The sequence below is a fragment of the Lactuca serriola genome, chromosome 9 (genome assembly GCF_051521515.1).
Source record: "Lactuca serriola cultivar US96UC23 chromosome 9, Lser_US96UC23_V15, whole genome shotgun sequence".
NCBI lineage: Eukaryota > Viridiplantae > Streptophyta > Magnoliopsida > Asterales > Asteraceae > Lactuca > Lactuca serriola.
In genome coordinates this window covers 145,975,516-145,997,825 of record NC_136416.1, presented here as the reverse complement: position 1 = coordinate 145,997,825, position 22,310 = coordinate 145,975,516, and positions in this window count along the sequence as shown.

Here is a 22,310-nt window from a genome sequence, read left to right as displayed (position 1 = left end):
TATACCATAATATAAATCTGGTTTAAGGTAGTTAGTACAGCAGTAGTTCCTATAATACAAAACTACAGTACTACAATGATTTACCCATTACATATTTTTAGTGATAACCTCACTTAAACATTAATGTACAAACTATATTTGTTAAATGATAGTTACACTTGGGAAATTACACACTTTTACAACAAACGAGCATACAAAACAGTTAAGCCTTGGTAGAAGGCTACTTTAATAGAAAATATAGGTTTTTCTAAGAGATTCAAACTTTTACAAACACTTACATACATTTTACAAACTTATACTTGAGACACGTTCAAATGTTTTGATAACAAACACCGACACTAAAATACTTATGAACTCACCAGCTTAATGCTGATAAAGTCTTTCAAATAACTTGTATTCTCAGGTCATCAATAGACAGGTACCGATGCCAGCTTTTGAGAAGATGGAGCGCATTCAAGACTCATCATATTATTTTGATTTACATTATATTTTTGGTGTCTAAAACTGTACGGAACACGCTTGTATTAAAATTATATATTTAATGCAATGCATGATGTTGTTTGCTTATTTACATTTACTGTGTTGTGATACTGTACATGACGTCCTCCGCCCCAGAACATTTCCGCCGTTCTTGGTTTTGGGGTGTGACAGATTGGTATCAGAGCATTGTTTATAGTGAATCAAGTATATCAACCCATAAAAGATATACTAAAATATAAACCCATTAGGGATTAAAGCACTCTGACCCAGAGTCTATACTTTAAATATTAAAATATTTAATTAAGTATACTAGTCTGCATTCATACTAAAATCAGTGTCACAATGACAAGAACAAAAGTATTACGATTGTTAAACATCACAAGTGAGCTCGAGGATGTATGGTCAGTCCTGGGAATGGCTTAGCCTGATCAACTATGCTGGTCCGAGGAGTGATTAGCATATGCCCTAGAATGGTTGTGATGTGTTAACAAGTCTACAAACTTACCAACAATACCACAAGAAGATCAGGAGAACTTAAACTTAAAATACTATAGGTATATTTTGTACTACTAGTTACATGTATACTATATTCTTATACCTCTCTTCTCGCGTAGATTTAAATGGCTGGATTCCATCACGACGACCCGCACTTTCCAAATGAAGGCAATGCCGGGTGGATCGAAGAAGAGCCCGAAGATGAGCATCCAATCCCTTTGGATGATCACCTCGCAGAAGGCTTTTTTGATGGATCTGACTCAGAGCCTGAAGTCAACAACCTACCGCTAGTAGGTCAAGCCCCGGACAACAACCCCCGACCAGCTTTTCCAGGTCCTACTCCCTTGTGGGCAACTAACTTGAATCGCTGGAGTGATGAACAGGGTCAATCCTTACCATACTTTGGGGACCGAAGCTTTTACAACGTCAGTGAAGGTGGTTCTGCTGACCGAGCTCTGCCTGTCATTATCCGCAGAATAGCTCGTAATGTTGAGCAAGGTCGAGCAGCCATCGACCGGGTCATGGAGATTGATGCCAACTCTGGTGTTAACACAGTCCGCATCCGCCGTCTTGAAGAAGACATGGAATGGACCCGGAGAACCAAGGAAACCCTACAGCAACAGCTGGCTGCCTCACGAGCTGAAGTCTTAGAACTTCGAGCCCTACAGAGGGCTCAGGAGAGACACCTTCAAGAGGTGTTTCGTCAAGTGTCAGACCTCAGGACTCGCCCGAGAAATTCCCATCGCCGTTAGATGATGTCTAGTACATCTCTGTCTTTTGGTTAAGGAATAGCCTTTAACATCTGTGCTCTAAGTAGCACTTGTTTGTAAAATATTCCTAACTTTCAGTACTCTATTTAGAAATCTAAGAACTGTCAAACTTTTCTGTATGGTATGATGTAAGACCTACCGATAGGTCAATTTTCCCTGAACTTATTACATCAGTAATACCAGTATTATTGACATCTATCGAATCTGTGGGAAAAATCTGTACATTTGTGTTTCCTACTAATATTCTTTGTTGCGATCTCAAACACTCATTCAACTGTTGGGCTATGGTTAGTTAGTCCATGTGTCACTCTCACGTTGCTTACAAATTGATTCTTACCATCTTTCTTATCTTTATAAACTTATAGCTGAAAGATGCCTCCTCGCAAATCTCCCAGGAATAACCCTGCACCTCCACCGCCTCCTCCGCCTCCGGTCATCGATACTGTAGCCCTGAATGCTGCCGTAGCTGCAGCAGTGGCAACTGACATGGCTCAGTATCACTCATCTGATGCCAGCAGAGGTGGAACCCCTGTGGAATCAATTCCGGTTGAAACCCCTGTGCGCTCGAGAGAGTGCTCCTACAAGGATTTCACCAATTGCAAGCCGAAGCCTTTCTATGGTACCGGCGGAGTCATTGCCCTCTCGCAATGGTTCGAGAAGACTGAATCAGTCTTCAAAATCTGTTCATGCCCTGCTGCGAGCAAAGTCAAGTATGCCGCATGCACCTTTGAGGGCAAAGCCCTGACGTGGTGGAATGGCCACGTTAAGGCACTAACCCTCGTCATAGCCAACGACATGGGCTGGGAAACGATGAAAGACCTCATGATTGAGGAATACTGCCCGATGGGCGAAGTCCAGAAGTTGGAGCAGGAACTTTGGAACCTGACTATGAAGGGCACCAACGTAATCGCTTATACTGCCCGATTCAGCAAGCTGGTGGCCCTCTGCCCCAATATGGTTCCCACTGAAGGGAAAAAGATCGAAAGGTACATATGGGGGCTAGTGCCTCCGTATCAGGGGAATGTCCTAGCATCAAACCCCGCTACCTTCGGCAGTGCCAAGCGACTGGCACATCGACTCATTGTCCATCGAGTTAAAACCCCTGCAACAACAACCACCCTAACCATCCCGGAACCCTCCAAACCCGCTGACACTAAGCGGAAATTCTGGTATGGAAAGAAGAAGCAGCAAGCTTCCAGAAAGCAGCAAATTGTGGCAGTGCATGCCGCGGTAACCCCTACTGCTGCTACTGCTCCGGGGAAGCAGTATGCTGGAAGTTTGCCTAAATGCAACAAATGCAACTTCCACCACAACGACACCTGCCGTGAAATGCAGTGCTCTAACTGCAACAGGAAAGGACACACCATCCGTTTCTGTAAGTTCCCGGCACAACCGATCACCCAGGTCCCTGGCTCTGGCGCGAGCCTGACCTGCTATGGATGTGGCGAAGCAGGCCACTTTAAGAGGGACTGCCCTAAAGCGAAGAATGCTGGAGGAGCAGGGAGGGTACTAGCTATAGGCCACGGGGAAGCAGTTGCTGAACCGACAGTGGTGACTGGTACGTTCCTCCTCGATAACTCCTATGCATGCATTTTGTTCGATAGTGGAGCGGAGCGAAGCTTCGTAAACCATAAATTTGCTCGCATGCTTAAACAACCACCACACACACTCAAAGAACTATTCACAGTAGAAATGGCTAATGGAAAAATTGAAAGTACGAATATCATATACTTAGGTTGTACCCTAACTCTAGACAACCATTCATTCCCAATCGACCTCATGCCGGTCTCAATAAAAAGCTTCGACGTTATCATCAGCATGGATTCGTTAAGTTTTCATCGCGCCGACATTGTGTGCTACGAGAAAGCAGTCCGTCTAAACCTTCCGTCTAACGGAACTCTTATAGTCTACGGTGACAAACCTGGTGCGAATCTTCGTATAATATCAAATATTCAAGCGCAGAAGTATCTGCGTAAAGAATACCATGCATTCCTTGCTCACGTCGTCGACACGAGCCTCGAAACGAAAGAACTAAAGAACATTCCAGTAGTGAGCGACTTCCCCGACATTTTCCCCGAAGAGCTACCTGGATTACCTCCGCAACGGCAGGTCGAGTTCAGAATCGACTTAGTCCCAGGAGCTACCCTAGTAGCCAAGTCGCCCTACTGCTTAGCACCAGCTGAGATGCAGGAACTCTCTTGTCAACTTAACGAACTGCTCAGTAAGGGCTTTATAAGACCAAGTTTCTCACCTTGGGGAGCACCGGTCTTGTTCGTTAAGAAGAAAGACGGATCATTCCGTATGTGTATTGACTACAGAGAACTCAACAAACTGACGGTCAAGAATCGTTACCCTCTGCCGCGCATAGACGATCTATTTGACCAACTGCAAGGGGCGAATTATTTTTCCAAAATTGATCTGAGATCCGGATATCACCAGTTACGAGTACTAGAGGAGGATGTGCCGAAGACAGCCTTCCGAACTCGTTACGGACATTACGAGTTCGTGGTGATGCCATTCGGATTGACCAATGCGCCCGCAGTCTTCATGGATCTGATGAATAGAGTATGCCGACCTTACTTGGATCAGTTCGTCATCGTTTTCATTGACGACATCTTGATCTACTCCCGAAGTAAGGAAGAACATGGCGATGACCTGCGACAAGTTCTAGGGACATTACGAAAGGAGAAACTTTATGCGGAGTTCTCGAAATGTGAATTTTGGATCCGAAGAGTCGAATTCTTAGGACACGTGGTAAGCAAAGAGGGAATCCACGTGGACCCATCCAAAATTAAAGCCATTGAGAACTGGTCAGCACCCAAGACGCCTACAGAAATTCGTCAATTTTTAGGTCTCGCTGGCTACTACCGCAGATTCATTCAGAACTTCTCCTGAATAGCGAAACCCCTTACAACCCTGACCCAGAAAGGCGTGGCCTTTGACTGGGAAGAGAAACAAGAGAGAGCGTTCCAAACTCTCAAGCGAGCCTTGTGCACCGCGCCAATACTATCCCTCCCCGAAGGGATAGAAGATTTCGTAGTCTATTGCGATGCATCGAATCAAGGGCTCGGGTGTGTTCTGATGCAGCGAGGTAAGGTCATCGCCTACGCCTCGAGACAATTGAATACACACGAGGTTAACTACACGACCCATGATCTCGAACTAGGAGCAGTGGTGTTTCCTCTGAAGATCTGGAGACATTACTTGTACGGAACGAAAAGCACTATCGTTACCGACCACAAGAGTTTACAACACATTTTCGATCAGAAGGAGCTCAACATGAGACAATGACGGTGGGTCGAGCTACTCAGTGACTACGAATGCGATATTCGTTATCATTCGGGTAAAGCCAACGTAGTAGCAGACGCCCTAAGTCGGAAGGAATATTCTGGTCGCAAAGTCAAGTCATTGTCAATAACCATTCATTCACACTTGTCTAAGCAAATTCAGGCGGCCCAACTTGAAGCCATGAAACCTGAAAATGTGACGAGTGAATCCCTTAGAGGAATGGACAAGAATTTAGAAGCCAAGGGTGACGGAGCCTTATATTTCATGAACCGGATCTAGACACTGAAACACGGTGGTTTCCGAGACTTGGTCATGACTGAGGCGCACAACACTCGGTATTCCGTCCACCCAGGTTCAGATAAGATGTATCTGGATCTTAAAAAGCTATACTGGTGGCCTAATATGAAAGCAGAGATTGCTACCTTCGTAAGCAAATGTCTTACTTGCGCAAAGGTAAAGGTCGAGTACCAGAAGCCCTCTGGTTTATTGCAACAACCAGAGATTCCAGAATGGAAGTGGGAGCGGATCACTATGGATTTCATAACCAAGTTGCCCAAGACAACAGGTGGACTTGATACCATATGGGTCATCGTTGATAGATTGACCAAGTCTGCACACTTCCTGCCTATCAAAGAAACTGACAAGATGGAGAAACTTACGAGAACATACATTAGGGAAATCGTACGGCTACATGGTGTACCTATGTCCATTATCTCCGATAGAGATAGTAGGTTCACCTCCAGATTCTGGCAATCACTACAACATTCCTTAGGAACAAGGCTGGACATGATCACAACCTACCATCCACAGACCGACGGACAGAGTGAGAGGACCATCCAAACACTGGAAGATATGTTGCGAGCCTGCGTGATTGACTTTGGGAAGGCATGGGATACTAATTTACCCCTTATCGAGTTTTCCTATAATAACAGTTATCACACGAGCATCAAGGCTGCTCCATTTGAAGCCCTCTACGGCCGAAAGTGCAGGTATCCTCTATGCTGGGATGAGGTGGGTGATACCCAATTAGCCAGGGGGCAAGCTTCCGACAGTACTCTCACCAGTCCGGAGATCATTCGGGAAACGACAGAGAAAATCATTCAGATCCGTGAACGATTAAAAGCCTCTAGAGACCGACAGAAGAGCTACGCTGATAAACGAAGAAAACCTTTGGAATTTCAGGTGGGAGACCGAGTCCTTCTCAAAGTCTCACCCTGGAAAGGCTTGATACGCTTCGGCAAGCGTGGGAAGCTTAATCCGAGGTACATAGGGCCTTTCGAAATTCTTGCAAGAGTCGGCCCCGTAGCTTACAAACTCGACCTACCCGACGCACTTCGTAACGTACATTCTACATTCCACGTATCTAACTTGAAAAAGTGTCTGTCCGACGAGACTCTTGTAATCCCACTCGACGAGATCGAGATCAACGAGAGCCTCAACTTCGTGGAAGAACCAGTAGAGATCATGGACCGTGAGGTCAAGCAGACAAAGCAAATCCGTATCCCTATCGTGAAGGTTCGCTGGAACGCCAAGCGAGGACCGGAATTCACTTGGGAACGCGAGGATCACATGAAACTGAAATACCCTCATCTTTTCGCTTAATTGTTTGTAACTTCTTATTTGCTTAAATTCTAATTTCGGGACGATATTCCTTCTAACGGGGGGATGATGTGACAACCCGAAATTTATATTTTGTACGAACATTATCTATTCAATAGAAGCTAGTCCAATTTCAATGAATTTCAAACTTTTCCGAATAAGTTTGTGTACATTAGGGTTTACGTTTAAGGAGATTTCAGGAGAGTGGATGCTCATGGGTTTGTGAAACTTGAGCATTTCAAAACTTCATAATGTTAGAGTCCAATTCCAAAATAAAAATATTTTCTGCCAAAATATTTCAGGACTATAAATAGATTTCTGAACTAAATTCATTCATTATTCACATTTCTAACTAGAGAAAAGCCATATTCTCTCTCACGGATCTTCGGGTTTTCATCCCAAATCGTGAGTACACTTCTATAGTTGTGTTATAATGTTTGTTTTATGCTTTTTAACATAGATTACATGTCTAATTTATGAGATCCGGGAGTTTACCGCCCAAGAACGTTCTTAGGGAGTAAACTCCAAAATGGAGCTTTAAGGCTATCTAGTCCCAATTCCTTGTTAGACAACTAGTTTAGCATATTATGTAGGATCATTTGAGGCTAGAAATCATTCAAGAACACCAAGTTTTAGGAGTTTACGACCCAAGAATTTCTTGGACCGTAAACACCATTTTCAAGGGCAAAATGAGCCCTAATCACCCCCTAAGGCTTTAGACTATTACCCTCAAATACTTGTAGCTAAAATGGGGACTAAAACACATCAAAATCATCCCCAAAAGGGAGTTTACGGCCAAAAAATGCTCTTGGGCCGTAAACTCCAAGTAAAGGCACCAAAGTGTGCCTAAAGTCCCCCTTAGCCTAAATCAAAAGCCTAGAAATTATCCTACTTGTGCAAGGGACTTAAAAGAATTAAAACATCCACCCCATGACAGTTTACGACCGTAAACTCTAAGGGGTATGGTATTTAGGCCGTAAACTCCTCAAAGGAGTGTTATCTATGCCCTAAACTACCCAACGGATTAAACCACCAAGCTAGGCGTATTCTAGAATTCATTTAGCACCTTAAAACACCCAAATCCACCAAGAGTGAAGTTCACGGACGTAAACTCAAGGGTTTACGACCGTAAACTACTTGTGTGGGGTTTTATGGGTAGCAAACTCCTATACAAGGCCCTTTAGTGCATTAAACCCCTTTTGCCTTGTCCCATAACAACTTTGATACAACCTTAGGATCTATAACACTTATACAAAGTGTTTACATGTTCCTAAGTGTCCCAACTTATTTCATTAAGTTATTATTTGGTTAATTAGTTATATATATGCTTATTATATGATAACTAGGCTCGTGCGTGTGAACAAGTCTCCGTTTTCCACCTAGCACGGTATCCGACACTACAATCCAATCCACTCACCACAAGTGAGTTCATACCCCTTTAATTAACCTTTGAAATGCTTTTAAATGTTTTAAATACTTTATGGGGGGGATACAAATTCAATGCTTATAGTTATTGAAATCAATCACATGTGATTGCATTAATCACATGTGATTAATAAATAGAAAACCAATGATTTTATCACTGTTCAAACTGTTTATCAAACTGCTTTTTCTCGAGTTGGATGTGGTCTGGTGGGATTTCGGGTGACCATCCGAAGGTCGTTTCAATATTAGTTATATATCAAATATACATATATAGACATAAAAGTACTTCCATATTCATGCGTACTATACACATCGCTAGTAAGTTACCATCGGGGTAACACAGGATCATACTACTACAACTTCTAGATCAATGAGTCAGTTCATTCATGAGTCTATACATTACATTACTACGAGAACATATACAACTATACTAGAAAGAGAACATATACAACTATACTAGGAAGAGAACACATACAACTATACTAGAAAGAGAACATATACAACTATACTAGGAGGAGAACATATACAACTATACTAGAACGAGAAACATTACATTACATATACAAGAATACGTTAACAATTGTGATCCACTGGATCGGAGCATGCCTTAAATGTCATGGCCCGAGTTGTAGCCATAATTCTCTTGGAGGGAGAGCGTGAGTTTGCGTATAGATCTATACTGGATTGACTATCCTACACCTTGCTGCTAGCTACAGCCGGACCTGCAGGTCTGCGGGTGCTAAACGTCATTCCGTTATTACGACCATTCGTATGTCGTGGTTACCAGTCGATAGTATGGTGCAATTATAACATTATACCTTAATATAAATCCGGTTTAAGGTAGTTAGTACAACAGTAGTTCCTATAATACAAAACTACAGTACTACAATGATTTACCCATTACATATTTTTAGTGATAACCTCACTTAAACATTAATGTACAAACTATATTTGTTAAATGATAGTTACACTTGGGAAATTACACACTTTTACAACAAACGAGCATACAAAACAGTTAATCCTTGGTAGAAGGCTACTTTAATAGAAAATATAGGTTTTTTTGAGAGATTCAAACTTTTACAAACACTTACATACATTTTACAAACTTATACTTGAGACACGTTCAAACGTTTTGATAACAAACACCAACACTAAAATACTTATGAGCTCACCAGCTTAATGCTGATAAACTCTTTCAAAATAACTTGTATTCTCAGGTCATCAGTAGACAGGTACCGATGCCAGCTTTTGAGAAGATGGAGCGCATTCAAGACTCATCATATTATTTTGATTTACATTATATTTTTGGTGTCTAAAACTGTACGGAACACGCTTGTATTAAAATTATATATTTAATGCAATGGATGATGTTGTTTGCTTATTTACATTTACTGTGTTGTGATACTGTACATGACGTCCTCCGCCCCAGAACATTTCCGCCGTTCTTGGTTTTGGGGTGTGACACAAAACATGCAAAGTGAAGCACAAGAATAATCGAATCCAATATGGTCTCAGAACTTATGATTATAAATAGAACACCTTTTATTTATCACCATATTGATTACACATTATTCATTGCATACTGTTTCAAATTATAAACTTTATACTTGAATTAAAACACTAGTTGTCTAATGCTCCAAGCATGTATACTATGTTTTCTAAACACTAGTCATGCCATACACCAAGTATGCACACTATGTTTTTCCAAACATTAGTTATGCCATACACCAAGTATGCACACTAAGTTTGTCTATGATCTTTACTTTGTGAAATAGACCAATTGAAAATAATTCCAATGATTCTCATTTTACAATCCCAAATCCTTACTGCAAATGCAAGAATTCCAAATTCCTGCCATTTACCGAAATCTGTTAGATTTTAAACTTATATGCATTGATCCTCTTGTAATGATTATGCACAAAGTCACAAAGACTTGTCAACAAACATTACAGAGTATTCCATCAGAGATCACTCCATGGAAACGAAGTCTCAAATTCAAAGTACATTGCTTTGAACATCCTTCATGCATTAAGTTTCCTAATCTTACACAGATTTAATGAATAACTTCCACCTATGTGAATATTTCCATATTCTCATTTTGACTATCACTTCTGAACAAGAGTTGCCTCTTTTTAGAATATGTCAATATGGTCGTCTCCAAAAATTTACACCATACTTCCAACTATCCCTGAGCAACCAATCTTTGGTAAACCTTTGATTGTCCTCGACAATTGCTTAATCATTTTATTCGTATCCAATTCTAGACTTTTCCCCTCTTAATTCCCTGAGCATTTGGAAAAATTGGGAAAGGACGAATATTATAGCACATGTAATCGATCCTATATCTGAAGCATATGGGACACGATTCATGATGTCTCACATAAAGACATGATACTAGACCAGTCTTTTTGCTATAATATTTCTATTTCTATTTGCCAAGTTTGCATAATTCAGATTATGAAAAGAGATGTCGTAATCATAATAGAATTTTAGAACGCAAATAATGGACCAATATATAAAATTTCCTTATGTCGAGCCATTCCAACATAAAATTCATATATATACCCTTGACTAAAGATGATTAAAACCTTAATCTAAGCTTTTAGAATTGAAATGAAGTATAATTTCCTCTCCCTTAATTATAGCAAAACAACTTTTTCCCAATTGAAACTTTTGTTTTCTAAAATTAACATTGCTAACTTGCAACAATTATCATAATTATCATGCTCCCACTAACATGATAAATTTTAGCATAACACTTATTCTCCCACTAGCTTTGGCATGTACTCAGAAATCAGCTGGACTTCTAGAAATCAATACTTTATTAACTTTCTTACTAAAGTTCAGACTTATGATATGAGATGCTTTGATAAAAACTTTCAAAATCATACAACTTTCCTTAGATATCACACATGTGTGTCTAATCAATTTTAGAACTATGAAAAGGGATGCCGTAATCATAGTCTCAATTGTTTAGACCTTTGTCATTCCTCACAAGTCCGTGTTAGTGTCTCGGTTAACCACACACGCTCCACTAACGACTTTGAGAATGCAAATATCACAATTGCTATCTAGCTAAAATCTACTTAGTGAAAGTGTTTCCTCACCATCATTTTCATGAATCGGAGAGAAACCTTATGACACTTAGAATTTATGGTGTATGTGTTCCTATCCTTGTGAATTTGTCAAAACCATAATCTCAAGGCAAGGTTAGTGACAAATCCAAACTCATATAGATTGAACTTGTGCAGTCTTAACTTCTTGCCACCTGGCAGCACAAGGGCCTGCCATTGCTTCCAAGTTCTTATGCAACCAATTGAGAACTCTCAGCACTCATATGCAAAGCCAACTTTAACTGGAATGGGCACAGAAATAGGAATATGTCAACACGATAGGTTATAAACCTCAAGTCAGTGATAAACTACAGGTTTTACTCTTGATTAGATCTTGAAATTTTTTCAAGATCTTTAAGACTCCCACTGTCCTCTTGACATATAAGACTCTCTTGCCAAATATTCAAGAGATAGTGTGGATTCTTATCAAGTCAAACACTTCACACAATTGGCTTAATTTGGTCTCTATTTTATCAAAAACATCACAAATTACCAATTTCAAATGTGTCACTCAAATTACAATCTCGGAGTATAACTCTAAGACTTGTTTTGGAATGAAATATGACTCATCTTCTTGATTTAACCACTTCAAAAACTCATGACTTCTCTTCTTAGCTATAAGAATGCACTAAGATGTCCTTAGAGGACTAATTGTGATATGATTTCTAAATCATTAAGATGATCACAAAACATGATACTAAAGTACTCTCCCATCTTTTCAAATTTGAGAAACTTTTATCTTTCTGCCTAATTTTATTCTTCTCATCTGTCCTGCCATTCACTGAAAATTTTCCAATGTATCATAATTACACTTAAACTTGTAAGTTTAACCATATTTTCTAACCTTTAGTACATCATAACGAATAGCGTTATCGATCTTTTGTGGTGGACTTGACCAGTGCACAAGAATGTGTACTCGATCCCTTAGTCCTTCACTTGACTCACATATACATGTGAACAAGGAATTCGTGATGAGATTAAAACTTAATCTTGAAGATCGATTAGATCTTAAACAGGTGAATAAATATTTAAACAGTAAGAACGAATGCAAAATAAAGAACAACTCAGCGATGAATCAAACGAGTCGAATGATTATAAACAAAACCCTCAGAAGAGCTCGATCAAGAACATCAACTGTAGAGGGTTGGAGGTTTACAAGAACGATAAAATAAATCTGTAATGCTATCGTAATCGTTACTTCTGAATCGTTAACCTAATATGCATGCAAGCTATACTTATATAATAAACCTAGCAAACTCAAGGTTGGACAGGCCCAAAACCAGAGCACAAAATAAATTGACTAACAGCCGAGCCCAATGACGCAATCTTCAAACGAATCTTCGACTCAACAATCTCCCCCTTTGCGTCAATTGGAGTGAGATCTTCACTTGTTACTTGGGCCAGCAGCAGCAGCAGGTACCTTCTTCTTCACGGTCTGAAACAGACGAGAGATCAGAGCAAGTATCGTCTGCCTGAATCTGATGTACCATTGGATCATGTCGTTGAAGTACTTGACATCGTCTGCTACATTCTCTTTACACCTTCGGATGATCGACAACACGTGCTCTAGGCAAGCAGTGGTGTAAAGATGTTTGTCAGCTAAAGCAAAGAGACATTTCTGTCCTTCTGCTCTAGTGAACATGACCGAATTGCGTCTCGGGTCGATCTTGCCCATCTTCATTTGATTGAGATCACCGGCCGATCCCACAGGAGCTATCTTTGGTTTCTTATTGAAGACTATGGCAATCTCCTAATCCATAAGGGCTACCTCCATGATGTAACAAACAATCATCCTCTTGAGATGGTCTATAATAGGACCATATTCTGCTTCGTTCGTCAAAAGGATGTTGTGCAAAACGATCCAATCATAAGGGTTTAAGTTCGGTAAGTCTGCCAAAGATATAAGGTGTTCGGTTCTAGCAGACCCTCGAATCACCTTGAACCGAACGTTGATGAATCTTCCTTCGGTATAAGGCTTTAAGACCCGAACGTTCACTATCTTCTGGGCGCTCCATGTTTGATACTGAGGACGAGCAGCCTTCAGATAGAATTCGATCAGCTCCCTATCAACCTCTGGATTAGGATGAGGGACTTCAAAAATATTGGAGAAGGCATGGAAGATAAACGCCTTTCGAGTTAACGGCATGTCGAACTGCGAATCGACAAAATTATAGCAGTCGAAGGAAATCACCGGCTCGAGCCATAGGATGCTAGGAGTATCTATGGCCTCCTTAATCATTCGCTCCCGAGTCCAGGCAGGGAAGAGAGTCTTCCTGCTCTCGAGGAGATCGTGGGCTTCTTTCTTCTTGCGTTCGGCTTCTTCAGCCTCTCGCGCCACACGATTGATATCATCATCAACATTGCGACTGTTTTTGCGTTTCAACATGTCCGTAATGGTTTGTTTATCTGCATCTTCATCTTCTTCCTCAGCTATGTTTTTCCCTTTATCCTTCACACCCGAACCCGAAGCTTGACCAGTCGGAGGTGGTTCGGTTGTGTGAGTAGCGGTTGAGGAAGGAGGTGGTTTCGATCCGGACTTCACTTCTCCCCCTTGTTTCGGATCGGACACGAAACTAGGTAAGCCCTCAATTTTGCTGAGAAGGTCCAGGGCAGGAGCAAGTTTTTCAGCAATGGTTCGCCTCACCGAATGATTGAGAATCGGATCGTGTGCTTCCAGGATGTTGGATAGGGCAACATGTACATCCGAAACACAAGTTTTGATCACCTCCCGTTCGGATCGAAGAGCTTCAAGCTGTTGTTGAGAGTTTGAAAGCTGAGTGCTCTTGACCTTAAGGGCGGTGGTTTTGCTTGCTAAAACGTCCATTAATGAGTTTTTAGCTGGGAGATCCTCCTGAAGCTTAGCGAGGCGCTCATCAATGGAGGCACGAAGGGCCGAGTTGTCATCGCTGATAGATTGGCGAAGTGTAGCGAATGACTGTAACTCCGTTGAGACGAACTTGACCAATTTCTGAACGATTGGTTCCAAAGTTGTCTTGGTGGCAGCAGCGCTCTCCTGTAGGGACTTCAACAGGGAAGAGGCGTCTGAGAATAGTTTATCGACTTTTGTGGTCGCAGCCTCACAGGCTTTTGTAGAGGCGTCTGTGGCGGCTGTGGCTGAAGCTACAGAATCATGCTGAGCCCTGGAGAAGGCATCAACAATCTTCTGAAGAATGGCTTCAGAGAGAGAGGACTGAGAGTTGGAGGATGACGCGAGAAGTAAGTCAACCTTCTCGTTTAGCTCCTTAAGATGCTTCTTTGTCACTGGAGCATCGTCCTCTTCATCGCTTTGAACCTGAAACGGACTAAAGTAGAACGAATCGAAGGTCATGTTGTCACCGCCAAGAAACGGGTTATCTCCATCAGAGGCATGATCTGGAGATGGTGGGGGTGGTGAAGCTGGGGGTGTGGTGGTTTTTGTAGGTTCAGGTTGAGTGTTGGTTGGGGTAGTTTCGGGTGGTGGTTGAGTGTGGGTAGGTTCGGTTGTATGCTGGGTTTCGGTTTGAGGTGGTTCGGTTACGGGTGGTGTTTCGATTGTACTGGTATGAACCCCCGTATCAGATACGTTTTTTGTAACCTTTGTGGTGGTTGTAGTCGTATCTGTGAAAATGGGTGGTGGTATAGGGAAAGAGGGTGGTGGAATGGTGGTAGTGGGGGTTATGGTGGGAATGGAAGTAGGGATGGTTTGAGGAGGTGAAGGAACTGGTGAGACATGAATGTCCATGTCTGGGGTAGGTGATTAGGGTGGGGTGTTGCCTCTTTGAGGGGTTTCGCCTCGTTGAGAGCCGTCTGAACCCGAATGCTCGCCTTCTGAGTCACTCGAAGAGGAAGCGATAAGAAGCTTTCGCTTCGGTTGAGTTTTCCTTCTCTTCGGTTGCGGTGACTGGGCAGGTTTCGTTTGTTTCCTCTTCCTGGGAGAAGGACCTTTAGGAGCTTTGGTCACTTGCTCCCCTTTTTCCGTCTTTTTGCCCCTGTTCACCGGTTTGTCAGCATCGTGGATAGATTTTAGCATTTCCGGTGTAAGTTCCCCAGGTCCAGTCGCTTTGAACTCCTTAATCGTCCGGATAAGCCTGTTGTCAGAGGGAACAGTGCCATACATTGTCTCCGGAATAGAGCCAACGAAAGAGAACTTGGATGCATCAGAAACGATGATCTTCGTGGTATGAAACGTACCGATCGAAGACATCGATGCACCAGCAGCAGTTGGGACATCAAGCTTGTCCATCGCCCATTTGGTGATAAGAATCCAGAACCGGGCATACGACACCTCAGAATGTCGTGATGAAGAAGAAAGGCTCTGGATGAGCTGTTGCCAGAGGACCAGCCCAAAGTCAAGATTGACTCCGTGGTAGATAGCATACATAATCGACAAGAACAGTCGACTAGAACCGTTGGATCCTGAGCTCCGTTCAGATAAGCCCTTGAAGAGGACTGTAAACATGCCGTTCCACTGTGGCGGCAAGCAGGATTTCTTGAACTTCGCGACGGAGGTGAGCGCCTCCGTGTACCCCATGTTATAAAACATGTTGTAAAGATACCCAATCGGAATCGTCTCCGGATTGATTCTTGTAGGATCAGCAGCCAACCCTAGCAGTGTGCAGAAACGTTGTCGAGAAATGGAGGTCTTGTGATCAGCAACCTCGAAGAACACACGCTCAACTGCTTTGTCGTAATAGGCAGTCGCATACACCTGCGAGAGAATCTCCATGGGCACAGACTCAATCCTGGAAAGAGCTGGAGCGATTTGTGAGTACTTCAGGCACTCGATGATCGGCGACATATAAGAGTCGTACGCCAGAGGGTTGAGGTCGATCACCAAGCATTGGTGAGGACGTATGGGTAGTATGTGTGAGGTAGCATGGACTGAGGATGATTCCGCCATTGTTGAAAGTAGGAAGAAGAAGATGAACAGTAAAGCTTTTGGGAGTTTTTGCTCTCTTGTAAATTCTGATGCAGTAAAGAGGTAAATAGAAGTATTGACTGCCTTATATAGTGGGTGAAAGGAGAGAGAAAAATCGTTTCAAATCTTCTATGGAAATACGAAAAGGTTTCCGGAATGACAGATGCGTGACAGTAAAGGCATGCGATGATCACGTAGGAGAGAGAGTGTCAGATTCCTAGGATCATGCCGCCCAACAAGCACCGTTTCAGAACATACCGTTTCAAATCCTCACGCGCCTTTAAGTGCCAGAGAGGTGTCGCTTGAAATTCGCACACGCGTCCATGATGGCAGTAAAAGTATGGGCGTTCCACATTCACACGCGTTCCCTTTTTACCGTCGTTTGAAATTCAATCCTTTTAACTCCCGCCTGAGTCAGCAACCTTTTGTCTTATCTTGAAAATGGCATCGTTTGAATTAAATACCCACGTGGATGATTTTTGACCACAACTTGATAATTAACCACCAAAGCAATAATACAGCCTGTAATTATTAGGAACGGAATTTTGGAAAACCAAAGATTTTCGTGCGAAGAGTGGAAAAAGAAAAGAAATAAAGCAACTCTTTTTAGGAATGACTGTGATGTTAATAATGACATGAAACAAATGATCCCGGGCACGAATCTCTTCCTTCAAGATCAAGAGAGACCTCAAAGTGTTTATGTGGATTCCCGTTGAATGACGATCAAACATTTATTAATAAATGTTGAAAGGCTTCTTTTAATTAGGCTAAGTAAGGGTGGCTGTCACTTTGATTCAACAATACTAATCTTGAAATAAGAAAGAAAGTGAACAAAGTACTTGTGAGACCGGTGTAGTCTGTTGAACAAGTAGGTAGGAATTAATTTTAAATTGGCTTGGAAAATATAAAATCTCAGAAAAAATTAAAAAAAAAACTGGATCCCAAGGGAAGAAATGTTATGGTGTTTAACAATTTCATAGGAATCACACAAAAATAAAAATTTGAGATTTCATCTAGGTACATCCGTCAATTCATTTGGTGAAAACTTGAGCAAATTAATTGTTCACCGTCAATTCTTTAGGTGTTGAATTTTGAGTTTCACTCAGCTCGTAGTGGCACGAAACTAAGATCATAAACACAGATGTTGTGTAACCATAAACCTCAGTGGTAATTTCTGAGAGTCTCAAGGGTTACGTTGATGAAACGAATGTGATGGAGAAATGTAATGGAGATGGTGTAAGAAAGTAAAGTACCTCTGCTGCGAAAATAAGGACCAAGCAGAAAACTCTTATCTCATGTGAGAAGAGAGTGAGGTAGCTCTTGATTAGAATAAATATGACAGCCTAATTGGGAAGACAAGGTTTGTATTTACCAAGTCATTAAGGCTTTTATTCAGAATCTTATGAGGCTTGAGACACATACAGCAGCATGCTTCTAGGGACACTTAAGTAATCCAACAATTATATCCCCATAAACGAACACACACACAAACATAATTAAAAGAGAAAAATATTTTTGGAGTTTTTGAAATAGAGAAAAAAATAAAATAAAATAAAATAAAAAAAATAAGCAAGAAAGAAAAATTGACTTAGAAAGAGTAAAAAAAACTTTGGAAAAATTTGGTAACCGAACCCGAACGTTCGGTTGGTTTCGGTTGAGAAAAATTTGAAAAACCGAACCCGAGCGTTCGGTTGGTTTCGGTTCAAGAAAATTTTGAAAAACCGAACCCGAGCGTTCGGTTGGTTTCGGTTCAAGAAAATTTTGAAAAACCGAACCCGAGCGTTCGGTTGGTTTCGGTTCAAGAAAATTTTGAAAAACCGAACCCGAACCTTCGGTAGGTTTCGGTTTTGGAAAATTTTGAGAAACCGAACCCGAACCTTCGGTAGGTTTCGGTTGTGGAAAATTTTAGAAAACCAAGGAATTTAGACATGCAATCAGAAAATACTTTTAACAATAAGATAAAAAAATGATTAAACAACTTTGTACAAGAAATATACAACCAAGAAAACTACCTTTGTGGTGATGAGCGAGTCAGATGATTTAACGGAACCCGAACGTTCGGTCAATCTCGCTTCTTACGTTTGAGGTTGAGAGGTAGTGTGAGGTACTGACTCTGATTCCATCATACCTAGCCCTTGCAATATTCTGTTGAATGATGCTTCAGGAAGAGCTTTGGTAAAGACGTCAGCCAGTTGATTAGTGGTTCTTACAAAGTGTACTTCGACATTTCCATCTTCCACGTGATCTTTGATGAAGTGATACCTCAGTGCTATGTGTTTAGTTTTAGAGTGTTGCACTGGGTTATGACAGATGCTAATTGCACTTTCAGAGTCACAATATAGTGGGATCTTCTTCATATTGAGTCCATAGTCTCGAAGTTGACTTTGGATCCAAATCACTTGAGAGGTGCAGGATGCAGCGGCTATGTATTCCGCTTCGGCAGTAGACAACGACACGTACGTTTGTTTCTTGGATTGCCAGCTAACCAACTTCCTGTCAAGGAATTGACAGCCACCAGTGGTGCTTTTTCTGTCGAGTCCACATCCTCCAAGGTCAGCATCTGAATAGGCTTGAACGAAGAAGCCTGAGTTGGAAGGATACCGTAGACCTAAGGAGGTGGTTCGCTTGAGATAGCGTAAAATGTTCTTCACTGCAAGCATGTGAGGTTCGCGTGGGTTTGCCTGAAATCGAGCACAATAACACACAGAAAACATGATGTCAGGCCTGCTAGCGGTAAGATACATTAGTGAGCCTATCATTTGACGATAGAGCGTGATATCAACAGCTGGTTTGTCTATGGATGGAGTTAGTTTGGTGCCGAATGCCATTGGGACTTTGACTTTGGAGTCTCCCATCATCCCAAACTTCGCTAGGAGAGTCTTCGTGTAAGCTTCCTGATTGATAAAGATGCCTTCAGGTCCCTGTCTAATATTTAAACCAAGGAAAAAGTTAATAGGACCCATTGAGCTCATTTCAAATTTAGTCTCCATCAACTTTCTGAATTCAGCTGTCAGGCTGGGATTCGTTGAGCCAAAGATGATGTCATCGACATAAATTTGAACTATCATAAGGTGGTTACCTTCCTTTTTGCGAAAGAAGGTTGGGTCAACCAAACCTTGTTTGAATTTAGACATCTTTAAGAATTTAGTTAGCGTTTCATACCAGGCTCTCGGAGCTTGTTTAAGGCCATACACAGCTTTATCCAGAATGTAGCAATAATTTGGATATCTTTCATTCACGAACCCCGGAGGTTGCTCCACATACACGGTTTCTTCGAGTTCTCCATTAAGAAATGCACACTTGACGTCCATTTGGAAAACTTCAATGTTTTTGTGGGCAGCATAAGCAAGAAATATTCTTACAGATTCCAGCCTAGCTACAGGAGCGAAAGTCTCTTCATAATCAATCCCTTCCTCCTGACAATATCCCTTTACTACCAGACGAGCTTTGTTCCTTATAACATTCCCTTTCTTGTCCATTTTATTCCTAAAGACCCATTTGAGACCAACAACCGAGGCACCTGGAGGAGTTGGAATGAGGCACCAGACTTTATTCCTTTCAAATTCGTTCAGTTCGTCTTGCATTGCTTGAACCCAATCAGAGTGATCGAGAGCAGTGTTAACTGTCTTCGGTTCAACTTTTGATACGAATGAGTTAAACATACAAAACTCAACTTTGGAAAATAAGGATGTATGTTTTGCCTTCAGTTGTGATCGGGTCAGAACATTTTCAGAAACATCACCAACCACTTGAGATATAGGATGATCTATGGTTCATTTGGTGAGAGGAGGGTAGTTTGAATCAAAGGTTGGGTCTAGTTCAGCGTTGATCATTTCTTCTGGCTCGGATTGGCTTTCGTAGTCGAGCGTCATATCAGCTTGCTCCCCCTCGATAGATGGGCTTTCTGGAATGTTTGGAGAAACTTGAGGTCCAGAGGTTTCTTGTGGTGCTTGGTATTCAGGCGTTGATGCACCTTCGGTTGGAGAAGTACTTTCGGTTGGAGTTTGACTTTCGGTAGCAGTTGTAGAGCTTGTCTCCCCCTCAACATTTGAGCTTGGCTCCCCCTCGACTGAAGCATCGTTGGATGGAGGTTCATCAGAATTCAATCCTCCTTCGTTCATTCTCCTGGCAGCTTCTTCTACAATTTGCTTCATATGGTCTACCTTGTTGTCTGCTGCGCCTGCTTCTGAGAGAGTAGCTTTCTCTGGTTCGTCAAATAGCTCCATAAACTTCTCGAATAGATTAGCGATCGAGACTGTGACCTGGCCAGTTTGAGAAAAGATTTCCCCAGCGGTGTCTTCTTTGGCCTGTAGCTTTTTGACATAGCTATCGTCAAATGTCACGTAATAGCGATCGAGGCTTTGACATTGAACTTGTTGCGGTGTTCTTTAGAGTTATAGATGAAACACCGTGAGCCGAACACGTGGAAAAATTTCACATTGGGCTTTCTGTTGTTGAGAATCTCATAAGGTGTGAGCGAGAATCGCTTGTTGAGATAGGACCTGTTCTGTGTAAAACAAGCAACAGAAATTGCATCAGCCCAAAAATAAAGAGGTAAGGAAGCGAAACTTAGCATTGTTCGGGCAGCTTCACACAAAGATCGGTTTCGTCTTTCGACAATTCCGTTCTGTTGAGGTGTGTAGGGAGCTGAGAAGTTGTGACTTATTCCCTTTTCTGCTAGAAATTCTTCAAATTCCCTGTTCTTAAATTCCAAACCATTGTCGCTCCTGATGTTGCGAACGACCTTCTTGAGCTATACTTCAATTTGCTTGATAAACACTTTCAGCTTATGAGTCACTTCAGATTTGAGCTTTAAAAAGAACACCCATGTAAATCATGAAAAGTCATCAATAATAACAAGAATATACTTGCTACCACCGATGCTTTCGATAGATGATGGACCACATAAATCAATATGAAGTAATTCGAGTGGTTCAACAACTTTTGTGTTAATTATGGATGGATGACTTTGACGACTCTGCTTCCCCATTTCGCATGCAGCACACAAATGATCTCTGTCGTACTTGAGCAATGGAAGGCCTCGAACATGACCTCCAGTGACAAGTTTGTTGATATCTTTAAAGTTGAGATGAGAGAGTCTTCGGTGCCACAACTAGCTTTCGTCAGATTGTGCTTTTGATAACAAGCATATAGCTGGGTTTCCTTTGATGGGTTTGAGGTTCAGAGGAAATATTTCACCTTTACGTTCAGATTTGAGAATTACTTTCTTCGTCTTCTTCTCAATAATTTCAGAACCTTCATCGTCGAATGAGACTTTGAGACCTGTACCTCCAACAAGCTGAGATACACTGATGAGGTTGTGTTGGAGTCCTTCCACATATGCCACCTTCCTTATTGAAAAATCACCATTAGTTATCATTCCGTATCCCTTTATGGTGCCGAAAGAGTTGTTTCCAAACTTGATGTTGCCACCATTTGAAAGAGACCTGTATTCCCTGAGCTCTTCTTTCCTCCCTGTCATGTGACGCGAGCAGCCACTATCTATGTACCATTCTTCGTCGAACTGCTCGTCACTTATAACCTGCAAAAATTAAGCAGATTTAGGACCCAAAGTTTCTTGGGTCCACTTGAGGCTTTCATAGGAACAGGAATAGTAAGAGAGATGTCAACAAGATATGTTCATTTTATAAGTGTTGTTTCATCTTTCTTTTTGATGGTAAAGACTTTGATTTTATTATGATTAGGTGCATTCGGTTTAGACTCTGGATTGGATGCAGAAACCTTCTGTTTGCCTTTTTGTTCAGCTGACGAATGAGATTTTTGAGAACGAACAGAATGAGCTTTAGAGCAAGATGGAGATGAATTGGAAGAATTAGATGAATTAGATGAATGAGAAGGAGTGGGCTGAGATTGAGATGACTTCTTGGCTGGAGACTCTAGGTGATCCTTTTGCTTCTGATCATAGGTGGGAATGACCTTAGAGTTCTGATCTCTTTGACTTCAGAACCGAATCTTTGCTTTTGGTTGAAGTCGTTCTGTGAACCGAACCTTTGCTTTCGGTTGGAGTCATCCTCAGAACCAAACCTTTTCTTTCGGTTGGTATTCTTTTCCGAACCGAACCTTGGCTTTCGGTTGTTGTGGCTCTCATGCTTTTTTACAGGATTGTTCTCAAACTTCAGATTCTTGTCTTGATGTGAGAAATATGCATTCTGGGATTGCCAGAATTGTTTCCTTTCAGAGAGATTCTTCCTCTATCTCTGGTTCCTTTCACGCTTCTTATTC